We start from the raw sequence: 20,234 nt of genomic DNA, 5'->3' as shown, positions 1-20,234 counted from the left end.
GGCACAGAACTTAGGAGAGTGACCCAAACTGAATTGGAAAGTTACACTCCTGCAACCAACATAAACATGTCCTCCTTTTCTTCATGTCCAACCATGCATGTGCAGTTTGTATTCCTTATAATGGCCATTTTGATCTATGTGAGATAGAATCTTAAATAGTTTCAATCTGCATTTCTTGGATGGCAAATGGTACAGAAATTTAGTTTGTATTTTTTTTTTTTTAGTTCTGTGTATATTCAAGATCTTCTAGATATGAAACTCTTGTTGAATTCTATCTGGCAACGATTTCCTCCTTTTCTTTAGGATACCACTTCATTTGTCAGACAGGTCCATTTATAGTTTTTGAAAATTCTTCAGGGGATCCAACTGATCCTGGGCTCTTTTATTCTTATATTTTTTCCTAGAAACTTGCTGTTTCAAATCATGTTATTCTGTTTAAATTATTTATTTCAACTGGGTCTTCCATAATCTGCTAACTTCTAGTCAGATATTGTAGGTTCAGCCATGTGAGTCATAACTTCTGCTCTTACATGAAACATTCTAGACAACTGGGACAGACTGTGGTTCCAGAGTCCATTGTCATGAGGTCCAAGAAAGTTCCTGTAGTTCACAGGCTGCTTTTCAGCTCCTCTACTTCCTATGCATCTTCCCACGTAAATATCTGCCCATAGTGTTAGTCTCCAGCATCAGCTTTGTAGACAAATCTTCCACAAACCACATATTACCTGTCGCAACTGTAGACAGCCAAATATGGCCATAAATCTTTTTCTCTCTAGCTTTATCTTTCCTCCCAGTAATTGTACAAAGATGTTTCTTGTCTTACTACTCAGATAAGACACTATGACAAAGTCAACTTACAGAAGGAAGAATTAATTTTGGCTTATGATTCCATGAGGAGAGTACATAATGGAATGTGAGGCATGTTGGCAGGAGAGACCTAAGAGAACACATTTCAACTACAAACTGGAATCAAAGGAAGAAAAGAGTTTTGTGTGATAATTTTCATTTAAACTGCTACTGTCCTGTTCTTATAATAACACCTTAAAAGGAAAAAATGTGTAAATTGAAAATGCATTTCAAATCACAATAAATCCATCACAGAAGTTTTCAATATAAATTGACTCAACAAAAGTCAATAGCAATGTGTGTGTGTGTGTGTGCATGTGTGTGTGTGTATGTGTGTATGTGTGTGTGAGTGTGTACTTGTATACTTATCTATGAATCAGGTTTTGTTCTGTTAAAGCCTTCACCTGTAATAGATGAAACCCATTCCCATCACAGAGGAAAATTACTCACTCTGATTTGCATGTTAATGTCATCCAAAAATACTCTCAGAGAAGCAGCAATGAAAGTTTACCCACTTACCTTGGCAATGAGGCCCAACAGAACTCACACAAAAATTAATTAGTACAGTTAATAGTGTTCTATTATATGTTTCCCAATGAACTTTAGGCATGGTCTCATATATCCATTGAACCTGTGATCTCCCTGCCTCTGCAGTCAAGTCCTGAGGCACAGGTTATCATACTATGACTATTTTCTAATGTTTAATTTTCAGATATTTAATATTATTGGTAAGTTAGTTCTCATAAGGGACTTGCAGATGCATTTAAAATTTTAGTTCAACCTCACTTTCATTGATAATATTGTCATATTTATAATAATCTCTTTGTAATTATTTCTTATATAGAAATATGTGCTATTTCTTTTTGAAGTTTTTATTTTCTTTATAATTAATTATGCAACATGTATATTTAGTTTATGTATGTGTACATGTGTGTATGTGCATGTGTGTGTACACTTGCCTACTGTATTCAGTATTGCCCATCTGTATAGGTGTTTATAACTGACCACTTGGAATTGGATAACCTACCAAGGTCTTTATTTCTGGAAAAAAAATTGATCCTTCCTCTCTCAGCAACAGTAATTGCTTAGAACTCTTTGTCTTGAAGAAAAGATTTTGTGAGATTTGCCCCATATATATTGAAACATCAGTTGATATTGTCATTTTGGGGGTCTTGTTTAAGCTCCAATATTATTAAGATTTCATAGGTGCAGCTTCCCTGTGATATGCAGAAGACACTATCTTGTAGACGACTGCCTGGTCCTCTGGCTCTTACATTTCTGCTCCTTTTCCATGATGCTCCATGGGCCTCATTTATAGGGGTTGTGTTGTAGATGTATTAGTTAACTAGGTCTGGGTAACACATATAGGGGTTGTGTTGTAGATGTGTTAGTTAACTAGGTCAGGGTAACACATAGTCAGCTCTTCTTTTCATTTTCCCCAGTTGTGCCTTTCTATCATGGTGTCTCTTGTAAAAAGAAGCTTCTTTAATGAAGAGTGAGAGTTATACCTATCTGTGAGAATAATGGGAAATATTTAGAATGCAGTTAGAAATTATACTAGTTTAGAAAGTGACAGTAGTAAGTGCTCCTCTAGCCTCCGTAACCTCACCGGCCATGAGTAGTGGGCCAGGTTTACACTATCTGGCATGAATTTTCTCCAATTGAGTGGGAATTAAGTAAAATTTTGGCTGTTGGTTACACCTAGGATATGTGACACTATCATACCTTATGGGGTATCTTGCTATTCTGATCACTGGGCCTATAGATGGATAAGGTAATTGATTGCTTTTTTTTCCATGGCAGCTTGGCTAGATCCTTCTGGTACTATGTAAGATAGTCATCAGGGAGGAGGCTTCCAGGTCAGTTACAGCTCGCATCACCCAAGTCCTCTGTCCAAAGAGTATGGTGTCTTCAGCAGTAGGATCTTATCTTCAAATTCTTGGAAACAAAATAGGGCAACATCATTCATATATATATATATATATATATATATATATATATATATATATATATATATATGAAGGTCTCTTAGGATCCTTTGACCAACAAGTTAAAGGAGTTTTTCCATGCCCGGTACTGGCAAATATTGCATATTCCCTCTTATTTATAGATCTTACCTTTGCATCTTTAGATGCAAGTACATCACCTGAAGTAAAATCATGAAAATAAAAAGGGAACATGTGGTGAGTTGGGGAGAAGAAGCCATTCTAAGGAGTGAAATGGGAGGACACAGTGCTCTAAGGTAGATACTGGGGAAAATGTTATAGTGCAAACACAGGCAGAGAAGGTGGGAGGAGGAATAAATAACACTAAGAATATATGGAAACATGTTAATTTATGTTAAAACATGTTAATATATGTGATCAGATGCTAGGCATAGTGCAGCAACAAGACAAGGAATGAATGATCCCCCAAAGGTTGAGCATCAGAGAACTTCACAAACTATTTGTTCTTTAATGTGAGTTAAGATTTATGTGGAAAGACGCTTTGTACATACTTAAAAGTTAAGAAATGGTGAGTTTAATAAGATGTAAGTTAATAGATGCAGGAGAATTAATATGGAGCTATTCCTACTACAATATTTTCATCACAGATGCGACTCTTATAACAATAGTAACATTTATTTTGAATTCACATTTAAAAATTTGAAACCATATATATGTATATTACTATATATATATACAATTATATATTACTATATATTTAATTACTATATTTATAGTAACTCCTTGCATGAATGTTATATTACATTATTTCTACCCCTTCTTCTATTCTAGTAAACTCTTTCCCTGCCCTCACTGCCTCTCAAATTCATGACCTTTTCTATAATTATTATTGTTAGACTCACACACACACACACACACACACACACACACACACACACAAAGAGAGAGAGAATTTGCTGAGTCAATTTGTACTATATACGTGTGTGCTTAGAGTTAACCACTTGGGACTGGATAAGCTCCAGAGAAAACTGACTGTTTACTATCACCTTTATTTCATCTCAGTGATACTGATTTTGGATTCCTGTCAGAACTATGAAAAAAAAATAAATTCCTCTCTTAAGCTATGAGTTTCTCAATATTTATCATAGTACAAACAAGGAACTAATACAGTTCCTATAATTGTTTTTGAACAAAATGCTATTAAAAAAAAACATGAAGTGAGGCCATTGAATTGATCCCTTCCATTCCTCCATATACTGGTTTTATGGTGGATCACAAAAAGGGATTGCATGGATTATAAAATATTACAATCAGTTGATTTCAATTCTCTCTGGGCTGGCTGTAAGTCTCTAACTTACTACTCTAAAGTTAATGGTATATGTGCAAATTGTGTGTCGCTACATATGTACTGCTTTTCTTATTTGTCCTGTTGGGTCAACATAACACAGTAGGGTGCATAGATGATGAAACATATGCACAGCACAAAGCTGCTATTGCCAACAAAGTCATTTCTGTGTACACATGCTTAGTAATGAGCATTTCCTCTCATTTGTTTGAGAAGAGTAATAGAGACACTCCTTTAGCCCTTGGGCATATTTTCTCAGCCAACTAATCAAATCCTACTCGTCTCTCCTAGCTGTTTAATTATTTTTATTGCTGGCTTTACTCCTCTCTCCAATTTATTTTTTGTCCATTTAAAATAGGAAAATTAACCAGTGAATTTAGCCTGCATTAGTGTTTGCCAGCACCATACAGATGAAGCACCTAGCTTGGCCAATATCACTGAGAAGTTCTTTATTTTACTTTGTTTGATCTGTAATAGGACGTGAGCTTTAAATAATCATAATAACAGACACATTGCCAGACATGCTGTCCTTTAAAGTGGTTACATCAGCCGAAATGCTTACTCTGATGATACTGCACTGCTCACAGCAGTTTTCTATTTCTTTACAGCAATTTCCTTAAGAGCCAGTTTCCAGGTTGAATAACAAAATGAGGCTCTCCCTAATGACAAACCATTATTCATGTCAATATGGACAACAACAATAGAGTCCAAATTTGTCAATTATGAATATTTGTCCTTTTATAATAAATTAATCTGACTCTAGGGATTTATATTTGTCACACAGGCAAACATTTTAAATAAGTCTTTCATCTTAAAATGATCTAATCTTCCTTCTGGTAATAAAGAAGCAGAAGTTGTACTAGTTTTTCTGACCCAGATATTGTTGAATGTTTTTAATGCCAGCACTGATGAGACTAAGACAGAAGGATTGCTGTGGGTGTACATTCGTCAAGGACTACAAATTGAGTTTGAGAGCATCATGCACTATAGCGTATGTTCTCTCTCTCTCTCTCTCTCTCTCTCTCTCTCTCTCTATATATATATATATATATATATATATATATATATATGTGTGTGTGTGTGTGTGTGTGTGTGTGTAGATATAGATTGATAGATACATACATACATAAATACATACATAGAGATAGATAGATATAACTCAGTATTCTTTAAACAATGGTCTTATTCAAAATAAAATGAACAACAATAACTGAAATAATAATAATAAGTGATAGTAATAATATGAGTATACTTCTGTTCTTCTGTCATCTCTACAATTGACCCCAGCTATATGGACACCAGATACACATGATATTGTAACCATCTGTTAAATGGTTATGAAGTTCCTACAGCTAAATTTGCTGAAACTAGTGTTGAGAACAAGGGGGTGAAGTGTATATGAGTAAGGGACATTGATGAAGAAAGACATTGGCATCATGCACTATAGCGTATGTTCTCTCTCTCTCTCTCTCTCTCTCTATATATATATATATATATATGTGTGTGTGTGTGTGTGTGTGTGTAGATATAGATTGATAGATACATACATACATAAATACATACATAGAGATAGATAGATATAACTCAGTATTCTTTAAACAATGGTCTTATTCAAAATAAAATGAACAACAATAACTGAAATAATAATAATAAGTGATAGTAATAATATGAGTATACTTCTGTTCTTCTGTCATCTCTACAATTGACCCCAGCTATATGGACACCAGATACACATGATATTGTAACCATCTGTTAAATGGTTATGAAGTTCCTACAGCTAAATTTGCTGAAACTAGTGTTGAGAACAAGGGGGTGAAGTGTATATGAGTAAGGGACATTGATGAAGAAAGACATTGATTTTGAGCCTGATACAGTGCCTAGCAAGCTATATGCAATACACATGCTTGGAGAACACATTAGGCAAAGGAGCAAACAAAACCCTCCAGAAGCAGCACAATTAGATGAGAATTATATATAATCTGAGTATCAGCAAATCACATCAGGTCTACCACAGTGGGAAAAAATGTGGAACCTTTTTTGAATAAGAAAACAAACATTTGAAAATGTATTTTCATGATCCCATTTATACATTCAATGAGTAACTTGGACTTTGAAATAGAGAAGTTGCATCATAGAACAATAAAGGGAATGTAAACATGGACTAGGGATCCCTGCAATACTGAGGATGACATTGATAGACACTTTGACTCTATGTCATTGGTCATAGGCACAGGTGTGCAGTGTTACTGGTAAATCAGATGTTTGATATGAAGGAGACAAGATTATCTCTAGGACTTATTCTTGAAGGACTGGGTGAGAAGAGTGTTGTATTATTGGCCATGTAAAACTGGAGCAGGTTTCCTGTTTGTCTTCAGAGAGATCAGATTCAGCAATGCTGCTTTGGAAATAGGAAACAAATCCTGACATAAATGTTCAAGGACGAATGATCAGAAAACAGCTGTACATTCAGGATTGCAGTTAGAGATCATTGCTGTGAGTATAAGTTTAAGAACCACTAGCAAATGTTGCTATAAAAAAAGACACAGGGTGGAGTGAAATTGCCTAGGTAATGACGCAAAGAAGGCAAAGTGTACAAGAGTGAGGAAACAGACGTCGTAGTCTGCAGAAGAAAGAATAATGAGGGTAGGTAATCGTTGAGGAAGACAGAATGACTGACACAAGGATAGGGGGTTAGGAGATTAATAAGAAATAAGTATTAAGGAACAGTGAAATTAATAGAACAATGTTAATATTCAAGTGATACAGAATTTTATTATTTCTTTTTAGATGCTTGTTTTCAAATGAGAGAGAGAAAGAAGGGGTATGGATGTGGGTGGCAGTGGAGATGGCAAGGATCTGGGAGCAGTTGGAGGAAGGGAAACTGTAATCAGAAAATACTGTACGAAAAAATCTATTTTCAATAAAAAAAAAAAGAATTGACAATGGGCTTGAGATTGAAAGCAACAATATAGTCTCCTTAAAAAAAAAGTTCAAATCTTGTGGGCCTGAAAATGAGAAACATAAATTCTGAAGTAATGACAATTGAGCAGTTAAGTTGGGTAAATCACAGATACATATGTTAGTTATAACACTATATTATATAGAAAAATAGCGCAGCTGAAGAGAAGAAACTGGGAAAATCAAATGAAACTTAGATTAGTAGTAAAGAAAAGAAACATGCCACATAGTAAGCTGCCTCTTATCCCCATGCATTTCCTCTGGAACCAGAACCATCCTTACAACTGCTGTGGATGTGGGCAAGCCTGAAGGCAGTGATGAATTGAAACCATGCAGATTACAGCACCTGACAGGCGCAACAGCGGCAAAAAACATACACTTGTCTTTTCTGGCAAATAGCGGAACTGACATTTATAAAAAGACATCCCGGGCGGTGGTGGCGCACGCCTTTAATCCCAGCACTCGGGAGGCAGAGCCAGGCGGATCTCTGTGAGTTCGAGGCCAGCCTGGGCTACCAAGTGAGTTCCAGGAAAGGCGAACAGCTACACAGAGAAACCCTGTCTCGAAAAACCAAAAAAAAAAAAAAAAAAAAAAAAAAAAGGACATGTGCGAACTAAACCCTACTGTTTGTGTAGGCCCCTTCCTGGGCCCTGCAACCTATGAGACAACAAAGAAAAGCCTACTTGTGGTGGTCTGGAACTCAGATTTTAGCTGAGACACTGTCCGTGGGTTGGTAGTCATATACATAGGTGTCTGAGGTGACATAAGCAAGAAAAACAGAAAACTGCTGGATAACCTCACTTTTACGTAAAATCTACAGTAGGTCAGAGCCAGAAGTGCTGTGTAATATAGTGACCTGAAGCACGGTTGGAGGAGGGGACCTGCTGATCAGAGCGTCTGACTTACATAGCTGGAATAACTTCTAGTTACTTTGTCACAGCTTTACCCATTATTAACTAACAAGGTATCACAAATTTCAAAACTGCTCAAAAGAGGATTCTAAATGTTCTTACCATAAAAATGGATGTGAGGCAAGGAGAATGCTAGTTGCTTGAGTCAATCCTTCCACAGCACGTTTTAATGACTTAATTTTTAACACTAATGTCACAATAACCACGGTTGGAAGCAGCTGGCCTGTTAGCTAAAGAAGGTCGTTCTGGAGTCATCTTCTGCCAACACAAAACAACATAGCCTTAAAATCATCAGTGAATCCACAGGACCTAATAGCAGACTCTCCAAAAGTGCACTGAAGTCTCCCATAGACTGGAGATCTACAGACCAGTGCAGGCAGATGAAAATGTAGCACACACAGAAAGTGACACTTACCATGGAAACCCAATCAGCATTTTTGATTGAAAGAAAAAAAGTGAAAACACTCCTCTAGACATCAGGAATGAGGAAAGTAACAGTGAAGCAGGTATCATCAGTGAGTTCAAGTTTTCTGTTTCTTGCCTATTCTGGATGAGGATAGGATTATTTATAATTATTGGGCAATTATAAACTGTTTAGAAAACATTGAAAAATTAATTAAATATCTAAAATTTTAAGTGCTGTATAAAACTAACATTTTCTTTATAATTTGAGAATAAATAGAATGAAATATAACTAAAACATTAAAAAAAACTTCATATATCCATACTTAAGCAACAAACAAAAAGTAGGAAAATATGAATAGCAAAAATAAACACAGTCTACGGTTTGGGTGAATATTGTCACTCCATATGGAGTGGTGTGTGTGTGTGTGTGTGTGTGTGTGTGTGTGTGTGTGTGTGTACACACATATATATCTTGGGTGAATGACTGACTCAATACTTGGTCATCACAGGCTCTTGGAAGGGCATGATGATCATTTCCTCTGTTCTTACACCGTTCTGTCTCTGCCTCCCTTCTACACTCCTTGTGGCAGGGTCCTGTACTGTTTTTCCCTTTGGGGGAGGGGGCCAAGTAGGCACAGAGTCAAGCCGTACAGACGCCAAGAGAATGTTGAAACAATAAGCTCAGGAAAGGCAAGCCTTATATACCCTCCACCCCACCCTGGGGGAAGGTCTGATGAATATGCATCTGCTGGTGTGACATGGCTGCCTCTCATTAGTCCAGGTCATCTCCAGATCATGTCTCAGCTGCTGTTGCTAAGGCCCTTAGGCAGACCCAGGTCGGCTCTCAGAAAGTATCTTTTTTATTGGGTTGGGCCAGCTGGCCCTCAAGCCTGTTAGGGATGAGTCATCCCACAACTCCCAACTTTGTTTTATAGTATGAAAGTTACAGAACACTATTTCTGCTTTATTCTAAATTTGAGGGTCAAGATCTGGCTTCTATTCTATGAGCCCATCCTTACTTAGTAAATGTTTAGATTTACACAGTAAATTTTGTCCTAAGAATTTTGGTCCAGATTTGAGTTTGAGTTATGTTAGTCTATTTGCTGTTAGTATAAGAGCATACCACTGGGTGAGTAATTTATAAAGTAGGGTAATCATTTTGATCAAAGTCATAAAACACAGGAAGCTTCAGGCAGTGTCTGAAGCAATGGCTTTGACTTTGACCACAATATTACCATTCTAACATGAGAAAAGCCAGAAAAAACAGAAGCACAATTCATTTTTTATAAACTACCACAGTTGTAAGAATAAATACATTTCTAGAATATTAACTGTAATAATTCATGAGGGTTGAACCCCTATGATCCAAATAACCTTCCATGTTATTGCATTGGGAAATGAGTTTTCAACATACACACAAACACACACACACACACACACACACACACACACACACACACACACTAACACACACATACTTTCAAATCAGAGGAAAATATATTTAAAAATTGATTTAATTTTTATCATTTATTCATCCTCACTCTTTCTTCCCTCCCTCCTTCCCCCTCTTTTTCTGTCTTCCTTAGTCTCTCCTTCCATGAATTCCTAGTTACCAACACCCTCTATCATTACTTTCTCTACCTATCTCCCCTTTCCTGCTCTTTCTCCTTCTTATGAAAGACAATTATAGAAATGACATTTCACTCACAGTTACCTGTCTCAGTCATGGGTTCTGGGATTACATCTATATGCTACCAAGTCCAACATTTGGCACAATTTTCTCATTTACTGAGCATAAACTAAATCGTTATAATTTGCCATTTTTATTGCCCTGTTTCTTAATGGTAAATGACTAATTGAACTATTTTGTGAAAAACAGTGCAAGTTTCAGGTAGATAAGAATGTAAACTGAAAGTTCTGGTGATGAGATTTACCCACAGAAAAATACCTATATGTAACCTGAACTATAAGCAAAATCATAGGGTCTTAGATGTGGTATGAAAACCACATGTATATCTGTACTGTGTTTTTAATATGTGGTTTTTATAGGTACTGCTTGTGTGGGCATGTGTGTATGTATGTTTGTCTGTGTATGTGGTGTGTGTATATTTGTATGTAGCTGAGTTCACCTGCTCATGCACATGTGATGGTTAGAGGATGAAATAGGGAGACTTTCTTTGTATCTAGTCACATTTTGGTTTTTACACGGTATATAACCACACCCGATACTCATAAATTTGTCTAGACTGGCTAGCTAATGAACTTCACGAATCCATCTCTCTTTGTCTTCCCTTCCAACAGGAAGGTTATAGACGTGAACTGTAACCCATATTTTACTTGGGTGGCCGCACCTGAACTGAGGTCATGATGTTTGCACAGCCAGCACGTTATAGAATTATAAAGTGATTCATCTCTCCAGCTTCAATGCGATAGTTTTGAAACAATTAAAGTTTATAGTGGCAGTTTTATTGAGATGTAATTCATATACTGTGAAACTGCACCTTAAGTCAGCATCCCAGCTCAGTCTTAGACTTCAATCGCAGTCATCTTGTATCTATTCTTGTATGCTATACCCTTCCTCCGCATATGGTGAGCTAAAATCTGCTCCATATTTACAAGTCTCCTACTCAAGTACAGTAGATTATGAAAGCATCCAGCATGTGACATCAGTATGTGGTTCAGCTACATATTATTTTCATGACTTTGCAATGTGAATGAGTACTGTCTCTGTCTTTTATAACATTCTGTTATATGTGTATATGTTTTAATGTATTCAGTAATCTATTGATATTTGGGTGATTTCCAACTTAAGCTTAAACATTTGGGAAGAAATATTTTGTACAGTGTATGTATTTATTATTATTCTTGTATTCTACCTGATGATAGAATGGTAGAATATACAGACTTGATCTCTTTGAAGCAATAAAAAACTAGGAAAACCTCAAATTTCCACTTATATCTTTAAAATCTGAATGGAAACTGAAAATTTTTAAAACACACAATGTATCCAGTGTTCACTTTTGAAAATGTTCGAAGTACCTCTCCATCTGAGAGAATCATAGAGCATAAGTCACAGGTTTACTTACAGATCACACTTTGGAAAAAATGAAAATAATAAAAATATCTTATTGATTGAAGGTAAACATTGAAATTCTTAGTTGGCCCATGTTATTTTTCCTACCATCTTAAAATCAAGAACACATACCCTTAACCAACTTTGCTGTTACCCACTGCCTAGAATTGTGTTCTTTGCAGTACCTGGAAATCTAGCTTTTGCATCATTTCCCTTTCAGTGAACCCACTAAAAGACAAAAACAAATAAATAAACTGACATGGGGAGGAGGATAATAAGCATCCCCCTTCTGAGGTGTGTTAACAGACTCATTAACATAACCTGTATGCCTAATCTATTTCCCTCTACACACACACACACACACACACACACACACACACACACACACACACTCCTTTTGGACATGCAAACAATTTTTAAACAAGTAAAAGTGTGCACAATTTAGACAACAGACATGGTCCTTTAAAAATAAAGGTAGATAGAAGACTGTAGTATCTAGAAATGTATGCAGTTTGAAAGAAAAAAAAGAACACTTTTATAAGGTAGCAGAAGAATGCACTTAATTATATATAGCTGAATTCTTAATATGGAAAATTCCTACAATAGAATATTCTCCTGGAAGGAATAAAAACAAGTGACCTTTCTTAAAGTTATGTTTGTCCCTTGACAATTGCCATCATAGTTCTTTCATAAAAATATTCTAAATTATGGGAAAATAGCCATAAAAATTACAGAATAGCAGCAGCATATGCATATTAAAATGTTTCTATTTTTATTTGAAACACCATTTTAATAATTTCGTATTCTTAATAAAGCTGAACTAACTCTATGTCAGCAAATGCACTCCACTTCACATCAATAAGCCCTCAAGGGGGACATGAAATTCGACAGTGATATAAGTAGCAAGCCACTATCTCTTTCTAGCATGTCTGTTCTAGAGTATTAATCGCAGTGCTGATATTTAACGGGTTGCAATGAACATTCCCATTGGTATTCTATGGCAATTTAATCACAATCCCAGTCATCAGTAAGTGTTACCCTGTGGATAATATCATTCATAATAAGGCTGATATTATGATACACTTGGGGGCTGACAGCTTTGTCTTCATTAGCTGACTTATGCAATGACTTGTACGATTAAATGTCACCAGTGACCTCCTAATTGCCAAAGCCATTGGCCTCTTTAGATTCCTCATGTCAATCCTTCTTTCCCCAATATTTGACTCTGTTAAACACCACATTCTTATTACACTGTTTTCTCTCTCTCTTTTTTACTATAGTAGTTTGGGGTTTGTACTTTTGTTATTCCAAAATGTCCATCTTTGGTTTCCTTTAAGAATTTTATTTTTTCTTTATTATTAAATTAAGGCATCCCATGATTTCTTTGATGGAGATTTAAATTTTGTTAACAGCAACATGTACATTATATATAATTACATGATACCTTATACACAATGTACAATGTTCACATCATCTTTTTTTTAAACACTCACAGTGAGAACCTTTCCTCTTCAGTAGATTTACTCTGCTTCCAAGAGCTGACTCTTTTTTCCCATGTTCAAAGTAGTATTTTCAAACATCTGATAAAGCTAGTTGGGTCCTAAGGGAGAATGTAGAATAAATAAAAAAGTAGCTGTGGTGACAGAGAATTCTTCAGTTCCTTCTTATTCTATATTTCAGGTCCAGTACAATAACTAAGGTGGGTACATTGTAGCACAAAGATTTCAAGAAATATCAGTCAAACTCACTTTATATTGAGTCATAATTTAACTGTATTTCTCTGTCCCAAAAAAAATGTGATCACTTGATCAAAAAAATGCCAGGATATGCTTAGTTAAAATATAATCAATTCCTTTTACATTATCAAAATGGTTCTCTATCAAGAACTTTGAGGAGTCTGGGAACATAACAAGCTAATAATTTAATTGTAGAGGTTGGTGGATCCTTGAAGAAGTGATGAGACTTCTGAGGCAGGACAGAAGACATGGTGTTACTCAGAGCAATTGTAAAAGCTGACTATGAAAATTTATCCATAGTCCCTAAGCTCCGAATTCTGTAGTCATGTGAAAAGGGTTTGGAGAATATCGACAGATGTGGTGGGTTGTGTTAAAAGAGAATTCAAATCTCTTTAAAATTCAAATCTCTGAAATAATCTTTCACCAGTGGAAAGCCTCATCTTCATGGTACTAGGCAGTCAACAAACTCAGTTTTTTTCTCTGTTACAAGAGTGCAGGGATATGGAGAGGACACAGTCTCTAAGCTCATTCAGTATCTAAAGTTCTTTGAATATCAGTGTGAATCAACTAGAGATGGTTATTGTCCATGATGTATAGAAGGTGATACTATGACACTAGTCTTTGACAAAGAAATTTCATTGTAAAATTCATTGTAAACAAGGAGTTCAGAGACACACGTATCTGTCTCTCAGTCTAGCAGCTCATTGAAGAGGGGTTTAAGGGCTTTTAGATGTTGAAAGTTTGAAAGTATTTTTGTCTTCATTGGGCAGAGTTTAGTCTTTCGAGATCTTCACTATTTTAGTCCTATGCTTGATTTTATAGTTAGTACCCTTGGCTAATGACTATAGCCCATCTACCCCCCAGTTACGAATCCTACAGATTTAAGCCTTTTCTTCTTTCCATCTTAGGGCCATCAATAGGTCACATTTTGAATCATCTCACAAGACAGCATGCCATCTACACCTCAGGTGAAAAAGAGGTTACTTTTAAATTCCTACATTACAGAAAATGCTTAGCTCCATTCTGATTTAGATGTAACAGGGGAGTGTAGAGGCTCAACAGAGTCAGGGAAATAAAGAAGACGAAGTCTTAGTCACTGAAAATGAAATTAGGACATCTTTGGTTGTTAAAAATTGTCAACACTGTGTCTGTCTTCCATGAGTTTAAGGAGATGAAATCCCATTTGGCTGGTGATTGCATTTTGGCTCTTTCAGGTTCTTGACAGAAGCTTCTAAGTTGTAAGAAATACATTTTACAATGATAAGCCTGTTTTAGTAAATCTCAGCATAAATGGAATCAGTATCGCCGTGGTTTCCCATCCACTCCTGTTAGGTGCAGAAATATGACATATCTATGATAACTTCATCCCAAAAATGTCTACCCCTTATTTCCATGCTTTCTTGACTCTGAAGAATGAGTCCCCCAATTCTTTTGCATTTAATGTACCCAGATATTTTTCAGTGAACAAATAGAATACCACATTGAAGAATGAGTGTCCTATAGTTAATGTCTGTGATATCTTCAGCAATAGTTTCTAAACCTATAATTATAATAAGTCAATAAAAATAGCCTCCAAAAATTATTTAGAGACCTATGGAGCCTTCATGACATTAACTTATAGGGAAATATTCCATGCCTTATACCATTATTTTAATTAAGTAACCCATGTCTTGCAAAAGCAAAGTTCTCCACTCATATAGGATAATTCCATTTCAACTATTTTAAAGTGACTTTTTTAAAATTAGTTTACCCATCTCCCACAACACCTATAGGTACAGGCATCACCCACACCAGTTGGATAAATAGGTGAGTGACTGGTCCCTCAGCTGAACTGCCCCAGCTTCCAGGTCCTAAGCCTTAGGGTATATCCAATGTCCCTCCCCCTCCTATCTCAGCCCCTGCAGGGCAGCTAGGCCCTTCCTCAACTCTTAAGGAATCCCACTGCTCTGGTGCAGACCCCAGCAGCAGGCTAGCAAGTGAGAGATATGTGGACAGGCTGCACCTCTGCCACCCATTGGACTCTGTTCCCACAAGACCCACTACACTCCCAAATCACACCTACCCTAGCATCCTCCCTGTGGACAGCCCTCTCTGGCAATATCAGCAGACCTTATAGGCACAAGAATTAACCACACCAATTGGAAGTATAGCAGCACCTATAGGCACAAGCACCAACTACTCCAGTTGGAAAAAGAGATGGGTAAAGGCCAGTGCAAGAATAACATAAAGGGCAAGATGGCAACACTTGAACCCAGTAGTCCTAAAACGGCAAGACTTGAACATCCCAATGCAGATGGAACAGAAGAAAATGACCTTAAAAATAACTTTATGAAGATGATAGAGGCCCTTAAAGAGGAAATGAAAAATTTCATTTAAGAAATCGAGGGAAAGGCAATCATAAAAAGGAGGATATCAATAAATCCATTAAAGAAAGACAAGAAAAAAAACAATCAAACAGGTGAAGGAAAAGTTCAAGACTTGAAAATTGAATTAGAAAATAAAACACAAACCAAGAGAATTCTGGAAATGAAAAATCTGGGTAAGCAAACAGGAACTAGAGATGTAAGCATCTCTAGCAAAATACTAGAGATAGAAGAGAGAATCTCATGTGTTGAAGATATGATAAATAAAATAAATTCATCAGTCAAAGAAAATGTTAAATCCAAAAAAATCCTTAACACAAAATGTCCAGGAAATCTGAGACACCATGAAAAGTCTAAACCTAAGAATAGTAGGGATAGAAGAAGAAGAATTCCATCTCAAAGGCACAGAAAATATATTCAACAAAAAAATAGAAGAAAACTTTCCCAACCTGATAAAGGACATGCCTATGAAGGTACAAGAAACTTATACAACACCAAATAGACTGTACCAGTAAAAAAGAATAGCCCCCTTGCCACATAATAATCAAAACACTAAACACACAGAATAAAGGAAAAAGGCCAAGTGACGTATAAAGGCAGACCTATCAGAATTACATCAAACTTCTCAATGGAGACCCTAAAAGCCAGAAGATCCTGAGGTTAGCTGCACTCATGAAAACACAGGCAATAGATAATCTTACATCAGCAAATCCCAAAGAAGGGAAATACATACACATTACCATCACTACCACCAAAACTAAAACATAACAGGATTTAACAATCATTGGTCATTAATATCCCTTAACATCAAGAAACTCAATTCACTCACACAAAGACAAAGGCTAACAGAATGAATACAAAAACAGGAATTCATCTGCTGCATGAAAGAAACACACCTCAACTTCAAAGAAAGACTACCTCAGAGTAAAGGATTAGAAAAAAATTTCGCATCAAATGAACCTAAGAAACAAGCTGGTGTATCTATTCTAATATCTAACAAAATAGACTACAAACTAAAATTAATCAAAAGAGATGGAGAAAGACATTTCATCTTCATCGAAGGAAAAATCCAGGAAAATGAAGTCTCAATTCTGAAGGCTTGTGCCCCAAATATAAGGGCACCCACATTTCTAAAAGAAACATTAATAAAGTTATTTCACACATCAAACTCCACACATTAATAGTGGGAGACTTTACACCTCACTCTCATCAGTGGACTCGTCTACCAGACAGAAAGTTAACCGAGAAATAAGGAAAGTAATAGATGTTATGACTCAAATGGACATAACAGGCATTTGTTCTACAGGACATTTCACTCAAACACAAGAAAAATATACCTTCTCCTCAGCACCTCACAGATGTTCTCTAAAATTGACCATATAGTCAGAAAGCAATTATCAACAGATACCAAAATATTGGAATAACCCCTGTATCTTATCAGATCATCATGGGTTAAAGTTAGAATTCGACAACAAAACAAACTGCAGAAAGCCTACAAACTCATGGAAACTGAACAACTCGCAACTGAATTAGCACTGGGTCAAGGAAGAAATAAGAAAGAAAATAAGGACTTCCAAGATTTCAATGAAAATAAATGCACAAAATACTCAAACTTATGGGACACTGTGAAAGTAGTGCTAAAGGGAAATTTCATAACACTAAGTCCCTAAGTGAAGAATTTGGAGAAATCTCACACTAGCATCTTTTTTTTTTTTCATTTTTCTTTATTAAGAAATTTTCTACTCACTCCACATACCACCCACAGGTCCCCCCTCTTCCCTCCCCCCATCTTCCAGCCCTCTCTCCCAAGCCACCCCGCATCTCCACATCCCCAAATCAAGGTCTTCCGTGAGGAGTCAACAGAGCCCAGCACATTGAGTCTAGGCAGGTCCAAGCCCCTTCCCACTGTACCAAGGCTGTGCAAGGCATCACATCACAGACACCGGATTCCCAGAAGCCTGCCCGTGCACCAGGGACAGATCCCAATCCCCCTTCCTGGGTGCCCCTCAAATAGTTTGAGCCAAACAACCGTCTTCCGTATCCAGAGGGCCTAGTCTAGTCCCATGGGGGCTCCACAGCCACCAGTCCACAGTTTATGGCCTTCCACTAGTGTGGCCTTTCATCTGTGTACCTCCTGTCATCATGATATCAATGTCCCCCACCTTCAGAATCCCTCCTATCTCTCATCAATTGGATTCCCGGAGCTCAGCCTGGTGCCTGGCCATGGATCTCTGCATCTGCCTCCATCAGTCCCTGAACAAAGACTCTATGATGACAGCTAGGTTATTTGCTAGACCAGTCACCAGAGTAGGACAGTCCAGGCACCCTCTGGACCACTGCCAGCAGACCAAGGTGGGGTCATTCTTATGGATTCCTGAAAGCTTCCCCAGCACCCTGCCTCTTCCTATTCCCATGATGTCCTCATCTATCATGGAATCTTCCTCCCTGCCCTCCCACCCTGTCCCTGTTCCAGTTTGACCCTCCCATTTCCCTATGTTCTCATCCCCCACTCCTCACCTTCTGCTACCCCCACACACCCAGTCTGCTCATGTAGATCTCATCCACTTCTCCTTTGCAGGGCCTTCCATGTCACACTTGCATCTTATCAGCACACTTGATAGCTCTAGAAAACAAAACAAACAAACAAAGAAATAAAAAAACAAAACTCAGCCAGGAGGAATAGCTGGCAGGAAATAATTGAACTCAGGGCTGAAATGAACAAAACAGAAACAAAGAGAACAATACAAATAGTCAACGAAACAAAGAGTTAGTTCATTGAAAAAAGTCAACAGGAGAGAGAAATCCTTACCCAAACTAACCAAAAGGCAGAAAGAGAATATCCAAATTAACAAAATCAGAACGGAAAAGGATGACATAACAACAGACAATGAGGAAACACAGAGAATCCTTAGTTCAGACTTCAAAAAACTGTACCCCACAATATTGGAAAATCTAAAAGAAATGGGCAATTTTCTTGATAGGTACCACATACCAAAATTAAATCAAGACTAAATAAATATTAAAATAGGCCTATAACCCCGAAGGAAATAGAAGTAGTCATTCAAAGTCTTCCAACCAAATCAAGCACAGGGCCAGATAGTTTCAATGCAGTATTCTACCAGAGTTTTAGAGAAGAGCTAATAACAATATTCTTCAAATAGTTCCACACAATGGAAATGGAAGGAACATTGCTAAATTTGTTTTATGAAGCTACAGTTACTGTGATACCAAAGCACACAAAGATGCAACAAAGAAAGAGGATTATAGACCAGTCTCCCTCTTGAACATTTATTCAAAAATGCTCAATAAAATGCTGGCAAAACGAATCCAAGAGCACATCAAAAAACACCCACAATGATCAGAAAGGCTTCATTCCAGAGATGCAGGGATGGTTCAATACATAAATACCAAACTGAAAGAAAAAAAATCACATGATCATCTTATTAGATGCTGAAACATCTCTTAACAATATCCAGCAGTCTTTCTTGCTAAAAGTTCTGGAGATATCGGGGATAAAAGGAACATACCTAAACGTAATAAAAGTATTATACAGCAAGCAGATAGCTATCATCAAATTAAATAGAGAGTATTTCAGTACAAGTCCACAAAAATTAGGGACAAGACAAGGCTGTCCACTCTCTCCATATCTATGTTATATAGTATTCAAAGTTCTAGCTAGAGCAATAAGACAACAAAAAGAGATAAATGGGATACAAGTCGGAAAGGGAGAAATCAAACTTTTCCTATTTGCAGACAATATAATTGTACACGTACATGATGCAAAAATTCTACAATGGAACTCCTATAGCTGATAAATCTTTCATTAATGTGGCAGGATACAAGATTAATTCCAAAAAAAAAAAAATCAGTAGCCCTCCTATACACAAATGATAAATAGGCTCAGAAACAAATCGGAGAAACATCTTTACAATAGCCACAAATAATATAAAATATCTTCAGTTAACTCTAACCAAACAAGTGAAATATCTACATGACAAGAACTTTAAGTCTTTAAAGAAAGAAATTGAAGAAGATATAAGAATATGGAAAGATCTCCCATGTTCTTAGATAGGAACAATTAACATAGTAAAAAATAAATAGCAATCTTACCTAAAACAATCCACAGATTCAACATAATCCCTATCAATATTCCAACACAATTCTTCACAGACCAGAAAGAAAAATACACAACTTCATATGAAAAAATAAAAAAAAAATCCAAGATAGTTAAAACAATCCTGCACAATAAGGGAATTTTTGGAGGTATCTCCATCCCTGACTTTAAGCTCTACTATAGAGCTATAGTAATAAAAACACCTTGGTATTGGCAATAAAACAGACAGGTGGATCAATGAAATGGAATTGAAGATTCTGACATAAATCCAACACCTATGAACACCTGATTTTTGATAAAGAAGCCAAAATTATACAGTGGAAGAAAGAAAGCATCTTGAACACATGGTGCTAGCATAACTGGATGTCTACATGTAAAAGAATGCAAATAGATCTGTATCTATCTACATGCACAAAACTCAAGTCCAAGTGGATCAAAGACTTCAAAATAAATCATTATGCTGAACCTTATAGAAGAGAAAGTGGAAACTAGCCTTACACACATTGGGACAGTAGAGTACTTCCTGAATATAACACC

This window comes from Peromyscus eremicus, chromosome 10 (genome assembly GCF_949786415.1).
Source record: "Peromyscus eremicus chromosome 10, PerEre_H2_v1, whole genome shotgun sequence".
In the NCBI taxonomy this organism is placed as follows: Eukaryota; Metazoa; Chordata; class Mammalia; order Rodentia; family Cricetidae; genus Peromyscus; species Peromyscus eremicus.
Note: the sequence above shows the minus strand (reverse complement) of the source record.